The following is an 11,384-nucleotide window of genomic DNA, read 5'->3' on the forward strand; positions in this document are numbered from 1 at the left end:
AGAGAGAGAGAGAGAGAGAGAGAGAGAGAGAGAGAGAGAGAGAGAGAGAGAGAGAGAGAAAGTGAAAGTCCATATGGGAATAGGACCATTAGGAATTCTAAGGACTCCTTTGAAGAACTAAGGTGATGACTTTGGAAGGGTATCTTACCTTTTTCTAACAGGCTTGGAAGAACTACAGGCTTGAGTTGAGAGTCTATGACACCTAATCAATATAGTAGGGCATACATATATGCACAGACACATAACTTTTTTATGTATTTTTTTTGCAAGGCAAAATGGGGTTAAGTGGCTTGTCCAAGGCCACACAGCTAGCTAATTATTAAGTGTCTGAGACCGGATTTGAACCCAGGTACTCCTGACTCTAAGGCCGGTGCTTTATCCACTGTGCCACCTAGCTGCCCCACACATATAACTTTTAAAAGAAAGGGGCGTGACCTATTCATTCAGGAAGATACCCCAAATATTAACCTTGGGTAGAGTGAGCCTATACCTAAAGAAGTGAGGGTGATGACATGCTAAGGGAGGTTATATAGTACAATAGAAAGAAAACTATAGATCTTGAGTCAGATGATCTAGGCTAAAATTCTACCTCCACTGCTCATTACCTATGTGAACTTGGACAATTGAATTAAACTTCATTGGGTCTCAGTTCTTTTCATCTGTAAAATGAGAGGGTTAAACTTGATAGCATCTAGGGTCTCTTCTTTCTTGATTTCTATGTTCTTGTGATCCAGTGAAAATATGAGTCCACATAACCATTCTAATCTTTTTTTCAAAGTGAAGGGATAACATTATTCTTAGCTTGGAATTCTTTGTTAACATTCTCTTTCCCTATTGGTAAAAGTTTCAACAATAGGTACCTTATGGACTAGTAGGTCAGAGTATTTGAGATCTGAAAGGAACTTAAAATGTCATTGAGTCCCTTACTGAGTAAAAATGACTTTACAACATCTTGAACATTGATGTGTTTTCTCTAATTGAAGACTTCCAAAATAGGTCTGCCTCAAAACGTTCTTATACAATTCTGGTCAGCTCTAATTGTTATTGCTTTTGGTCCTATAGAGCTGAAATATGGCACCCTTTGACTTTCAGTAACTTCTTGTTCTGTACTTGAGTATCAATCAGGGCATGTCTAATCCCTCAACCATATGGAAATATTTTGAAGTCTTCATGTGCTCTTCCTAAGTGTTCTCTTCCCCCAAATCACAGATTTAGAGTTGGAAAAGACTAAAAAAATTATTATAAAGGAACACCCCCTTATTACAGGTGAGGAAATTGAAGTCTAGAAAAGTTCAATGACTTGACCATGCCTACCTAGGCAGTGAATGGAACATCCAAGATTAAAACCCAATGTCCTCCAACTCATAATCCAATCCCTTTCCCTGGGAATGCCATTTCTAAAACATGGTATACAGAACTGAAAACAAACTCCTAGAAGTAGGCTGACAGTACCTGAATACAGCAAAACTATTACCATACCACTTAAAATGCACCTTAGGATTGCAAAATATCTTTGGGCATTTATACTTTACAATGTATATTACATATCTTTGTTCCTTTAAAACTACCAGATCTTATTACATGAATTGTAATTTAATTATACTTTCCTATCTTTTATTTTCCCGTCCTTCCTTTCTTACTTCCTTCCCTCTTTCTTTCTTTCCTTCTTTACTTCCTTCTTTCCTCCTTGTTCTAAGTTCTGGGTATAACACAAGTTAATCTATCCTTGGCTCCCCAAACAAATGCATACCAGTGGTTGCTGTTCCAGGAAGCACAACTAGACTCTGATAAGTCTGAATACTTTTGTCCTCCAAAATTCACCGGGTCCTCTTCTGGCCAAGAGAAGAAACCTGGGGCTCCCTTTCCTTCTATTGATTGTTTCTCAGTGGCTTCTCTCCTGCAGCACTGAGGAATATGTTCGGGCATTGTTCACACCTAATGAACAATCTGTGTTCTCACCTGGTTAAGGCATCAGAACATAGTAACTTATTGCTTACTTTAAATTAGACTGGGTGTTTGTGCAAAGTGATAAGTTCATATACTTAGGTATACAAAAAGAATACACAGTGACAGCGTAATTGGAAGATTTAGAAAAGACCTCTTAAAAAAGGTAGCACCTAAATCTTGAAGTGTTCTAAGAGAAAAAATATCAGTGCAGTCTGGGTAAAGGCTGAGTCATGAGATGGAATATTGTGAATGGGGAGAAAAATGTATGTTAATTTAGATGAGCATTGAATGAATCACAGTGAGATCCTGAAAATATCTGCCCTTCTGAAGAATCTTAAATGCCAAGTAGAGGAGACTGTATTTTATACTTTAAACTAAGTGAAGCTTCTTTCTTAAAAAAATTATGAACATTTCTACAAAGAAGGTAAAAAAATGAGGATTATATATGGAAAAAAGAATCAGTAAATACAACTCATTTTAGATGTTTGCATTGTAACATATGCATATATAAATATGATATGTATTATATATGCATATTAATAGTTGGTACCAATATTCCCTTCTCTTGAGTATTTTTTAAAAATGGTTTATTGATGCTCTTCTTTTCTCATTTTTAAAATCACTAAAACTACCTCTTCTATACTATGTTCCCCCCAAATAAAAGCTGTCCCTTGTAACAAATAAGTAAAATAAATTTATTCTGTTTGGTCATATATGAAAATATATCTCCCCTTCTGCATTTACAGTTGATTACCTCTTCACCAAGAAGTGGGGGGTATATTTCATCATCAATCTTCTAGAGATTTCTTTTCCTTTAATTTTATTTATTTAAGGCAATGGGGTTAAGTGATTTGCCCAAAGTAATACAGCTAGGCAATTATTGTCTGAGGACAGATTTGAACTCAGGTCCTCCTGACTCCAGGGCTGGTGTGATATCAACTGAACCACCTACCTGCCCCAATCTTCGGAGTGTTGATTAATTATTTTCATGATTAAATTTAAGCCTTACAAAATTGTTTTTATTTACAATGTTGGGTATATAGATAATTCTCTTGATTCTGCTCACTTGATTCTGCATCTTTTCATACATCTTCCTAGTTTTCTCTGAATCTGGCCTTTTCATCATTTCTCATAACACAATAATATTTCATTATTACCTTATACCATATTTGGTTCAGTAATTCACCAGTTGATAAATACTTTATGTCTTATTCCTTGAGACAACAAAGAGTGCTTTTATAAATTTTTTTAAACTGATAGGTCTTCTCCCTCTGTTTTTGATCTTCTTGTGATATATACTTAATAGTGGTATATTTGAGACAGGGCATTACCATGTTAGTGATTTTTGTGAGTAAGGGAATATAATTTACAATTGATTTCCAGAATTGTTGGAACAATTAAGCCCTTCACCAACAAAATATTTGTGTACCTGACATCCCACTGATTGCACCATATTAAAACCCATCTTCTCACAGACCTTTAACCATCTGTCATATTTATTTTTCTTCATCCCTTGCTAATTTAATAGATATGAGGTGAACCTCAGTTGTTTTTAATTTTAATTTCTCTTCTAGATATTTGTAGTATTTTTCAATATTTGTTGATAACTTGTATCTCTTCCCATGAAAATTGCTTGTTCATATCCTTAAATCATTTATCTTTTGGGAAATGGGTCTTATTCTTATATGTTTGTATCAATGTCCCATATAGGAAATCAGACTTTTATAAGAGATTTGCTGCAAGGATTTTTTCCATTTTTGATTCTAATACCATTGCTTTTAAAGTTCTTAAAACAGAGAAACTGTATAATTAGACTTTGGTTTTAAACATTTAGTAGCTATATGGTGGATAGATTGGAGACAGTAGAGACATTGGATACAGAGAGCCCTATTAGGAGACTATTTTGATAGGGCAATTGAGAGGTGATGAGGGCTTATGATCTCATTTATGTGGGTGGTTAATGTTTGTTGAATTGAAGCATGCATATTTATTTAGAATTTGGATTGCTTAGGCTTAAATTAAAAGCTGGAAGAGATCTGAGTGGTCATCTAGTCTAACCACATCATTTTCTAAGTTAGATCCAGAAAGGCCAAATGACTTCTCAAGGTCATGTTGCTAATCAGCAACAGAACTGAAAATTGACCAGTGGGGTTCTTTGATTCCAAATACATCATTTCTTCCACTACACAACATTACTTCAATATTACTTTTTTTTCCCCAACTTTTATGCTAAGGGGTTCTTCTACTTTATTGGGATTTATCAATGTTACATTTTTGCTTTAAAAAGTATATCTTTAAAAATAATTTCATTTTCTAAGACTTATTCTCTTTTAGAGACCCTTAAGCATTTTTAGCAGAATAGTGTTTAAACACCATTAAATAGAGTTTTATAGCATACATACCTTGACAACTCAGAAAGTAGTAAAAGTGATAGCTCATAGTTTACATATATATATATATATATGTATATATATACATATGTATACATCTTTAGGTTTTATATATAAAACATTTTCCTCATAACAACCTTATAGGGCTGATATTTTAAGTATCATTAAATTCATACAGTTGAGGTTAAATCTTGTGTCTCTCATTGTTAGCAATTTTATCCCCTTTATATCTGATTATACCATATTAAAAACAGAGATCAAATTATATACCTTAGAATTTCTTTGTTGTTTTTTTCTGGACCAGGACTATCATCTTGTGGGAAACTCTTGGCATTAGAACCTATTAAATATAGAAACTCCTTCCACAGATGCAAATGAGCATCTGTGGATAAATTGTTATTGCCTTAGAATTACCTGGGTACAATGAGAAATTTGAGGCAGCTAGAAAGAAGTACAATGGATAGAGTTCTGGCCCAGAGTCAGGAAGACTAAAATTCCTGAGTTCAATTCTGGTCTCAGACACATGTTAGTTGTATGACTCTGGGCAAGTCATTTGACTCTGTCTCAGTTAGCTGCAAAAGTGACTAGAGAAGGAAATGGCAAAACCACTCCAGTGGGGTCATGACAAATAGACACAACTGAAAATGACTGAACAATAACTAAGAGATTAATGACTATGATTTCACAGATAGAAAGTCAGAAGCAAAACTTGAACTCAGATCCTTCTTAACTCCCAGGATTACCCACTATTCAGTTTGGCATAATGATCTCTCTCTCTCTCTTTTTTTTTTTTTTTTGCAAGGCAATGGGGTTGTGACTTGCCCAAGATCATATAGCAAGGTAATAAATGTCTGAGGCCCAAATGGAACTCAGGTCCTCCTGACTCCAGGACTGGTGTACTATCCACTGCATCACTTAGCTGCCCTATACTGATAGCTTTCATTTCATCTCTAGTCCTAATCACTTTATATAGAAAATGCCAGAAAGTGCTCTCTCTCTCTCTCTCTCTCTCTCTCTCTCTCTCTCTCTCTCTCTCTCTCTCTCTCTCTCTCCCCCTGACCCTGTCTCTCTGTTTCTTTGTCTCTTGGCTCTCTCACTCTATGTTTCTCTGTGTCTCTTGTCTCTCTCAGTCTCTCAGCCTTTCTTTACCTTGAAACACGCTCAACTAATGTATTATTCAAAAATTATTTCATTCTAATCCACATTTGACAATAATTTTACAGTTCAACTTAATGCACAGAGGAGCATAGACACAATGCACTACTATAGTTTCAATTTTAAACAACTATGTAAGCATTAGTTACCTCATGTTAAGTTAATTAGGCAAATCATGAAATCCAGGCAATCAGAGCAGTGGCAAATCATCTCCCTTCAGGAAGTTTTGTGGTCAGTGGGCAAAAATGGCAACCAGCTTCTCAAAGGCTAAAGATATTATTATGTACTACAGGTCACCCACAAACTTTTATAATAGGAGACCAGCTGTGTAAACTGCAAGATGTTGTCCAAAGGAAGTGCCAAGTAAAACTTTGGTGCTGTTTGCTGACTGTGCTGAAGTGCTGAGAATCGAAATTCTTGCCAGTAATTTAGAAAATAATTCAGAGAAGTACAGCCTTCAGGAGGTACCCACTCTCTAGGGACTGGAATCTAGTAACGCTAGTCATCATTCCATGCTTCCTGGGTTATTTCAATTCTTCCTTAAGTCCACATCAGTATCCTTCAGGCTAAATCACAGGCTCCTCCATCAGAGGAACTGTTTTTCTTTTGTCTTAGTATTCTCAGCTTTCATTGGGAAAGTGCACATAAATAGGAACTTAATAAATATTCATTGATTTATTGATTGCTCATGGGATCCCACATAGGTTGAGGGAAATCATCAAACTAATAGGATCTTGGAAGCTATTGAGCCTGTTATAGCATCCCAAAATTATTTGTGGTCCCAGGACTCCTGGAATAATGGTTTTAGCACACCTACAATATTGAATCCACAAAATACCTAGAAACAGAAACAGAGATACCAAGAAAGACTGAGGATTCTGGAACACAGACTAAAGCAGAAGTATACTAGAACCAGCTTTAAATGGCTCTGAGATCCAAGCTTGCTTGATTTATTGTTTTATGATTGATAATATAGCAGATGAAATTTTAAAATGTGTCACAGATAATTTTAAGAGAGTTAGTAGTTAAACATTTACCAGCACATTACTGGACTAAGCAGACTTCTTAAGTGACAAATGAACTACTTGGTCCTTGAAGAATACATATAATGGATGAGTGTAGGAGATGAAGTTAGGTATTACATCATGAGGAAAACACATCAATTGGCCTTTTGGTTTGGGGGCAAAGTTTGGGGATTAATGAGAAAAAAGGACCAATAGAGAAGAAGGAAACCAATAAACAGGGTTGACAGTACCTGAAAATTAATTTGTTTCTATATCATTTCTGGAAAGAAAGTAGCTATTAGGTTTATGTTTATGCATTGAAGAAATATAGCCAATTACACATTTTTCAAGCAGGGAAAATTGTTTGCAGGGAGTAGAGAAAAAAGAATTGGGCCAATTTTTTTTAGTAGTGGAGGAAAGTCTTTCATTAGTAGTCCTAGGAATTGGGTTGTTTGGAAGGGTAAGCAAAGATGTTATTATTACCTGAAATGATTGGATCTTTTTTTTTTTAGTTTTTTGCAAGGCAATGGGGTTAAGTGGCTTGCCCAAGGCCACACAGCTAGGTAATTATTAAGTGTTTGAGGCCGGATTTGTACTCGGGTACCCCTGACTCCAGGGCCAGTCTCTATCCACTGAGCCACCTAACTGCCAGATGATTAGATCTTAATTCAATCATGACCCATTCTACTTTTTATTAAAGTATGCCTGTTCCCCTGCCTCTACTCAAGGAGATGTATTCAGAGACTATATATTCTCTTTGGTCCACATTTTGTAATTCTACATCCTTCTTGGTATTCTATGTCTGAGCCAGGTTATCTTTTAGGAGTATCAGTCATTCTGGCTCAGCATTCACTAGAAAATAGAAAATCCTCTTCATAGATTATCCTTGTAAACTAATACTAACTTCCTACTGAAAGGAGGATGGTTGCCCATATTGTACTGGAAGGAAATTATCCAGAAAGAAAAGAAAGTCAATGATTATTAAATATAATGCAATGGTTAAGTTATAGTAATCCAAAGTCCCACACTGAGCATTCCCAAGGATGGAGGATCTGATAAAATCCACTTCTACATGCCATGTTATCTTCTGCCAGAATGAGTTGCTTCTACCAGTTTTGCTGTCCTTGCTTTCTAATGCAGTAACTATAGTCATTTGTCAGCTTACTACTGTCATAACCCATACTGACCTAGGCCATCTGGAACATTTCTAAATTTCTATTAGGGTAATACATCCATGCTTGTGTAATGAGGTAGCATCCAGCATATCTTATTTGAGCTAGAGTAACTACTTGGAAGTTAATACCATGAATGTCAGAAAGAGCAGTCTTGGGAATCTCCCTAAAATTCTTAAATATTTTCTATGGGATTAAGGCTGTCTCTCCCCTTCCAATTTCCAAGAATTCTTATTCAAGAAATTTATTGTGAATTATGGATAAAATTGGTTCAGCATTGAAACCAAAGAAAAGTTAAGCATGTTAGAATTGGAGTCAGAAAGATCAATTTGAAATTATCTGTGCTCATAGGCAGATTTCTTAATTTTGTTAAACCTTTTCCTCAACTGTAAATGGAAACAATACCTATAAGTACCTGCCCACTTAGTTATTGTGAAATGAAATAAAGTTAATAAAATTCTTTTGTAAATTTTAAATTTCTAGTTATATCCAACTCTGTGACCCCCTTTTGGAGTTTTCTTGCTAAAGATACTGGAGTGGTTTGCCATTTCTGTCTCCAATTCATTTTACAGGAGGGGAAACTGAGGCAAACAAGATCACTTGATGTACCCAGAGTCACACAACTGATAATATATTTTTCTCTCTACTCCCTGCAAATTTCCCTGTTTGAACACTCCAACTTTATTGTTGTTGTTATTAAATTTAAAGAAATTTAAATAAAATTAGGGACTTGGGATCATAGGTATAGGTTGCTCAGAGCATTGATTAAAATCTATGAAATAATGCAGCTAGAGGGATTTTTTAAAAAAGCAAACAACATAACACTGCATAAACATAAGTTGTAATTGAAACTGAGTGGGATTGCTAAGTAAGAGTCTTGAGTTGAATATTCCTGGTTCTGATCTTTACTAGCTATGTGATTTTGGATAAGTCTTTTATTTTGAGTACCACATTTCCCCATATATAAGACACATCTTAATTTGGCAGACCCAAAATTTGAAAAAAAAAGTATTACAGAAAATTATTGAACTCAAGTTTTATTCATCATAAGATTCATACAACTCCTCTTCATTGTCAAAACTCCCATCCATTAGCTTGTCCTCATCTGTCTCTGATGATGAATCACTGTCTCAGGAGAGGCTCTGACTGCTCTCCTGCCTGGGCTCCAGTCTGGGGTTGACCACAAGCACTCCCTGGGCAAGTCTGGTGCATGGACGCATGCTTGGTCCGTTCTGTTTCACGAACCTGAAGCACCAATGGTGTTCTTCTTTGAAATCAGTAACTTCTTTTTTATCAGCAATTCTTGTTGCCTCCTGCTGAACCATCCTTGTGGACAAAGGAATTCCAATGGCCCTTTGTTCTTCAATCTATCTCTACAATGCCCTCTCTAGATCAAGCCATTTGTCTGACTTGTCTCTCATGGCCCTCTTCTGCATGGGCATTTTCAGTAGGTTTCTTCTTCCCGTAGCTAGTTTTGGATTGTTTTGTCAGTCAGAGGAGGACCAAAATGATGTTCAGCGGCATGATTTCCATTCACTTTTGCAAAATGCATCACTTTGAATTTGAATTCAGCCCTGAATGAAAATCTTTTCTGAGCCATTTCTGGGCAGAATGTAGCGAAACATAACCCAATATACCAGTAACAAATGCAAAACAATGAACACAAAGACAATGAACATGAAAAAGTGGGAAATGGAAAGTAAAAAAAAAAATCTACAACAACTGCATAAGGTGCTCCCAGTTTTTAGATCCCAAATTTTTCAAAAAAGGGTGCATCTTGTACATGGAGGAAATAGGGTACACCTCTTTATAAATATGTAGTCATCCCAATTGAACATAAGCTGCTTGAAAACAGAAACTGATTCATTTTTGTCTTAGGAGTATCTGAAGTTTATGATTAGGGAGAGTGACATGTCTGGACCTGTTCTGGGGGGAAATTACTTTGGGGGCTGAATGGAGGATGGACTAGAGTGGGGAGAGACTTGTGCAGAGACTTTCCACCAGTTAAGTATTGGAGTAGTGCAGGTGTAAGGTGATGAGGGCCTACATCAGAACTGTGGCAGTGCCAGAAAAGAGAAGGGGCATACTCAAGACATACTGCAAAGGTGAAATCTACAGACTTTGGCATCAGATATCACATGGGGTAGGGAGTGAGAGATAGTGAAGCATCAAAGAAAACAGCTTGTGAACCTGGAGGACAAATCTATATATGTAGCTAGCATTTATATGTTGCTTTATTATTTAGTTATATCCACCTTTTGTGACCCCTTTTTGGAGTTTTCTTCTTATTTTTTTTGAAAGGCAATGGGCTTAAGTGGCTTGCCCAAGGCCACACAGCTGGGTAATTATTAAGTGTCTGAGGTCTGATTTGAACTCAGATCCTCCTGACTCCAGGGCAGGCTCTATCCACTGCACTACCTAGCCACCCCATGGAGTTTTCTTGATAAAGATTCTGGAGCTCATCTTACAGAAGAGGAAACTGAAGCAAACAAGGTTGAGTGAGTTACCCTGAGTCAATCACCTAGTAAATGTCTGGGGCTAGATTTGAACTCAGGTCCTTCTGACTCCAGGGCCAGTGCTCTATCCACTACACCACCCAGTTGCACCTAGAATTTATATATACACACCCTAAGATGGGTCAGGTACTATATTAAGGGTGTTATAATTATCTTATTTGATCCTCACAACAGCACTGGGAGGTAGCTGCCATTATTATCCCTATTTTACATGTGAGGAAACTGAGGCAGACAGAGGTTAAAAGACTTGTACAGAGTCCTACAGTTTGCAATTGTTTGAGTCTGGATTTGAACTCAGATCTTCCTGATTCCATCTGGAACTCTATCTACTGAGTGATCTAGGTGTCTTCAAAAGTAGGGAGGGGAGGTTTAGAAGGGAGGAAAGTTTAAGAGGAAATATAATGAATTCAATTTGGGACATATTTTAAGATTCCTACTAGTTAGCCATTAAGAGATGTCTAATAGGCAGTTGGAGCTATGGGACTGGAAGTAAGTAGGAAAATTAGTGTTATATAGAAAGATTTAAGAATTATCAGCATAGATATGACAATAATTTAAATCTCTGGGAGCTGATGAGATCACTAAATAAAATAATATATGACAAGATGAGAAGAGTATATAAGACCCCAACTATCTATGGTTATGATCTGGATGAAGGAAAACTGAGAAGGACCACTCAGATAGTTAGGAGGAAAACCAGGAAAGGGTGGTGTCCTAAAAAGCCAGAGAGAAGGTAACATCAAGAAGAGATATTTGACACTAACAGTCCCAAATGTTGTAGAGAGGTCAAGGAAGGGGACCGAGAAAAAAGCTATTAAATTTGAAAATTTAGAGATCTATTGCTAACTTAGGAGAGAGCAGTTTCAGATGAATGATGAAATCAGAAGCCAGAGTACAGAGAATTAAGAATCAAATAAGAAGAGAAAAAAGCAGCTCTTTCTCAAAGAGTTTAGTCACACACACACACACACACACACAGCACACACACACACACACACACACGGAAGGTTTTTTGAGAATGAGGTAGACATTGTCTTGTTTATAGACAGGTTGAAGGAGACAGAGAGAGAAGAGAGAGAGAGGAGAGGAGAGAGAGAGATGAGAGAGAGAGAGAGAGAGAGAGAGAGAGAGAGAGTGAGAAAGAGGAGAGAATGGGGGATAATAGAGGGGTGAGTTGCCTGAGGAATAAAATTGCTTATG

At 36.6% G+C, this 11,384-nt stretch overlaps 1 long non-coding RNA gene across 1 annotated transcript in view; it reads left to right on the top strand.

Moving 5' to 3' along the window:
- LOC141502384 (uncharacterized) overlaps nucleotides 1–11,384 on the top strand; it is a 178,214-nt gene that overhangs the window by 78,158 nt on the left and 88,672 nt on the right. The gene's annotated exons all lie outside the window — the stretch shown is intronic.

The sequence above is a fragment of the Macrotis lagotis genome, chromosome X, assembly GCF_037893015.1.
Source record: "Macrotis lagotis isolate mMagLag1 chromosome X, bilby.v1.9.chrom.fasta, whole genome shotgun sequence".
In the NCBI taxonomy this organism is placed as follows: Eukaryota; Metazoa; Chordata; class Mammalia; order Peramelemorphia; family Peramelidae; genus Macrotis; species Macrotis lagotis.